Genomic DNA, 4,780 nt, shown 5'->3' on the forward strand with positions numbered 1-4,780 from the left:
CATATGTTGTGTAATTTGTTTCTAAGTCCAAAACTGGTCGGGTCGGTTTTCCCGCGTTCCACGCGTTTAGGCGCGATGCCACCAGGCGGTCTCGTGCTCAGTTACCATCAGGGGCTCTCAGGGGTCGGACGCTCCGCGAACGTCGGGCCAGCACTTCTAGTTTCTCTTCAACATTTCAGCAATAGTGAAAGTTTCTACAAATCTTTCATTCAGCTCGGCGCCGACCCCACTTCAGTCGCACGATACTTCGTGCGACTCTTAGCTTAATAATGTATTCCCTACAGGGATCTTTAACTTAACACGTAAGGCCATGTCCAGTTTAAGGACAGCGTAATATTGGGACGCAGTTTTCGGCTCCAGTAGCCAATTAATTGTTATCGTCGAGAATCTTGTGAAATACTGACTAACTTTCGTATTGTAACTTTCTTCATTTTTTAGTGCAATTTGTAACGTGTGTTTTAAGTGACTATCTTGCCATTCATTGAGACTTTACGTGTACGTCGCACGCTGACGTGATTGCGTAATTTTTAGAGACTTTAGTTTTTCGTCGCAGGCTAGACTGCAATCCACCCTGATCACAGGGTTTCCGCTATTCGTTTATTTTTCTACATAATTTGTTGCAACCCCAATTCCGTGACTGTGTACTGACTCTTACCCAGGGGCACGTAGCCACCGCTTCAACCCGTTGATTTCACTTTGCAATCTACCCTGGTCGCGCGTATTGTTCGCCCGCATTTATACGTGTGTCACAGCGGTTCGACAACGGACGCGGCCAGTATCGGGACCAATCAGTGTATCAACGTTGAATAAAGTGCAGTGTTTTGTAATTCGTTTATTAATCATTTACAAGGCGTCCTGGGTGGCCTGAACAGCCCAGGTGAATACGGATCCACGGCGCACCCCTGCCTATAGCCACGAGGCCGAACCCCCATTAAAATCCCTGAGATCTTTTCAAGCATTCATATTTAATTTTAAAACATAAACAGGCAGCAGGAGTAGCGTCAGTATGTGCTGTCTTGCATAATAACGTCAATCTCTGCATAAGCTGTTGCAGCATAGCAACTCCGCGACTATCCACCGCATCTTTCACTTTGATAACGGCCACAGTATAAGCCCGCACATACCATTTTGCCAACTATCCTGGTCGTGCGCATCGTCTACGCATAGAGACTCGCGTACCACGACGGTCAGACAACAGACGCTACCAGTACTTGGACCAGTATATGTAACGGTTCTTAATAAAGTGCAGTGTCGTTTTAACCAGTTTACTATTTTTTTATATGGCGTCCTGGGTAGCCTGAACACCCCAGGTGGATTCCAAACTGCGACGCGCTCCTGCCTGCAGCCATGAGGCCGAACCCCCTTTAATATCCCTGAGATCACTTTTCAAACTAACAATTACTTAAAAAAACTTAGGCAGTGGGAGTGGCATCAAACTTTTAGCGCCAAATTGGAAGTGTTTTTCTTAAATTAGGACAGTTGTGTTAACGTTGGATCGTGTTGGATGGGAATTCGAGCTCTTGGAGTGTGTATTTACGTGAAATGTCGTCTTGTTCAGCATATGGTTGCACGAACAGGAGTGCAAGGAAGGGGGCCGAACAGCTGGAAGTAGAGAAACAGAAGAAAATAACTTTTCACAAGTAATTTTAATCGTTGTCCTCGAGTGTTCATGTTAGGTTAAAACATGTCTCTTGTTTGGGCCTAGTAGAGTTTAATGTTGTTTACAGAATATATACATACACATTTTTGGCAAAATAGAAGTAGGCCTACTAATAAAATCATGGTCATGTAGTTTTGCATTTCTATTTTTGTCATTTTGCAACACAATTTTGATAATAAACGAGATACAGAAGTACATATGTAGGCCTAGTTTATGTTTCATTAGAAGTGTACTATAGATGACAGTCTTATTGTCATTACATTTATATGACCCAACCAAGTTAATTTAACATATTTTACATACCTAACCAGCAATTTTTTTTATTATGTATTCAGTTGTAACATTTGTTTAAAAAAAAGCTACAGTTTGGGTTTTATTGATATATAACATAAAACCATTGCAACAAACTATTCTTGAAATTCATGCAAAGAAGTATTAAAATTGTCATTTAACCTTGACGCCGTCCCCGCTACCTCTGATTATTTAGACGTGATTTTGTTAGGTTCGTGTTCTCAGGGAAGGTTCGGCCTTGTGGCTAGAGGTAGGGGTCAACGCAGTAGGGCCCCCCGAGCTGTTGAGGCCTCTCGGGACGCCTGAATAATAACACAAAACTTCTTCAGATAGTTGGTGAATTTAATACAGCACAGCCCAATACATGGTGCTGCCCGTTCTGGCCGTAACGGTTTGCCCGACGCGACTAGTCACACGCGCAGCTCACTTCCTCAGTGGCGGCTCACGATTCTTATGCGCGTGAGGGGCAGACTCGTATACGTGACGCGAAAGTTACAAAAGACACTCTGACATGGCACATGATACTTTGAAGCACAATACACTACACTAATACCTAGCTCTGGATAAACTGGGCTAGCAACACGTAGGCCCGTGTCTCCGGCGACTCTACGTGGTGTCTAGGTGTGTCCCAGGGACTGAATCGTTATTAAGTTTGGTGGCGCACTGCCGTACGACGGTGATACTTAAGCCCTGACATGACGAATTACACTTAGGCGAACAACTATTCCACTAACATATTACACTTGATAAACTGGGCTAGCAGCACGTAGGCCCGTGTCTCCGGCGACTCTACGTGGTGTCTAGGTGTGTCCCAGGGACTGAATCGTTATTAAGTTTGATGGCACGTGTCGCCTGCTGGCTGCGCCGTGCGGGCCGAAACTAAGTAGCCTGTAGGCTAGGTTGGGCGTGAAGCGCCGACGTAAAACCACATACTCTCCCCACAGTACTTACGTATGACGTGGAACACTCATCTCGGAGCACTGATTGAATTAAGTTAAGTACCTCATGGTAAATTTAGGCCGACCGCGGAACTGTACAAAAGGTTGAAAAGAAATTACACTATGGAAAACTACATGTCGGTGAATGCAAAGGTTGAAGGTTCCACATTGCGCGCAGGCTGCCGGCCTGGTTGAGCTCTCGAAGGACACTCCTGTGTCGCCGCGCGCGACCCCCCTCCCCCGCCAGCCCTCCCGCGGAAACGTGTGAATTTCGCGGGAAACTGAACCGGCCAGGTTCGGGACAAATCGCACGGTGAAACATGGTTTTGCAAAGACTGAATTATTAATTAATGAAAAATAATGTTTAATAAAATCCTGTGGAAAAACATAATTATAACAATTTGTTGTAGTGCGGCGGAAGGATATGCCACACCCAGCCGGATCCTTCCGCCGGCGCAGCACTCGTTGCACGGCGATCGCCTCGACGCACGCACTACACTTAGCTGCGCGCACGGGCGTGTTCGGTGCACATGCTTCTAGGAGACGTTGATGAGGCATAGCGGTCTATGCGACATAGAGGAGCATTGGCGGTCGGCGTCAACCTATCAAGCTCGAGTAGTATGAACATTTATAAGATTGGTAATAGAATAAATAATATGACTTTGACGTCGTCCGACCGAAGGCCACCCTAAAGCCCGACCTGCAACCGCCAGTATCCGACCCCGCTAACAGAACGCACCCCTAGCCATGGCCCACCCGAGTCAGGCGAGCGCCGGAACAACAGGTAGAATAAAAGACCACGCTCTAATTAACCAGCCACCGTGATCCCTGTGCATTATAAATTAAACATAATTTAATGATAACATCACTTTTAATTAAAAACCCTGTCCAAAGGAAGTGCGACGTAGGAGTTCCCATGTCACTCACATGTGGATTTATGTTAATACATTTGTGAGTGCTCCTCTTGCAGCCTTCAGCCTAAATTAATTAGAATAGTGTGTGATGTAATTATGACCTCCCCATTTTTTGTGTATAACTTGCCACTGGAGCAGTAAACAAGTGACGAACAGTCTCCAATGTGACTCACATTATTCAAACTTAATTAATGCAAACTTGTTAAATCTAATTCCTAAAGAGTGCCGTCACCCGCGGTCTTGGCTTCGAGACCTGGGCGGGGCCTAGTGGGAAGTGGTGGTGTGTGGGTATGTTCCGGTGGGCGACAGGCTAGCACAGTCGCTAACCAATGGTTTTGGGCGTGGATACTTTCTGCCCCGGCGTGGCCCACTAGGCCTTCGGCTGTGATTGAATTTAAGAGGGGGGTTTTCGTAGAGCTAGTTATCCAGTACTGACGTGTCCCAGGGTTGAAAACCCCCGAGGTGTAGCGGGTTCAGGCGCTACCGAAGAGTTCCTTCTTGTCCAGCTGGTGATTGCCCTGCCTGGAATGCCATCTGCCTGCCCTCTTGCTGGGCATGAGCGAAGATAGGGTAGAGGGGGGGGGAGAACAGGGGCCTAGAGCGAAATCCCCGAAGGGCCGCTCCAAGGGGGGGAGGGAGTCTAGAGCGTAATCTCGAAGGCCGCTCCAGGGGAGGAAGGATGCTAGAGCGTAATCTCGAAGGCCGCTCCAGGGGAGGAAGGATGCTAGAGTGTAATCCCGAAGGCTGCTCCAGCAAAGGATTCCACAGCGTAATCCCGAAGGCCACTCCGGAGGAAGAGGAGAGAGAGAGGAGAGGAGAGCAGTAAAAAAACACCAATCCAATATTACTGCTGTATTTCCTCAGATTTCTCTGGGGTAAGGATCTCTCCCAGATCAACATTGCTGGAGTAATATATCCCCCAGCCTGGTACAATGGTCAGTGGCATACAGTGGCAAAATACAGTTACCCATAAGATC

The sequence above is a fragment of the Bacillus rossius genome, chromosome 1, assembly GCF_032445375.1.
Source record: "Bacillus rossius redtenbacheri isolate Brsri chromosome 1, Brsri_v3, whole genome shotgun sequence".
Classification (NCBI taxonomy): Eukaryota; Metazoa; Arthropoda; class Insecta; order Phasmatodea; family Bacillidae; genus Bacillus; species Bacillus rossius.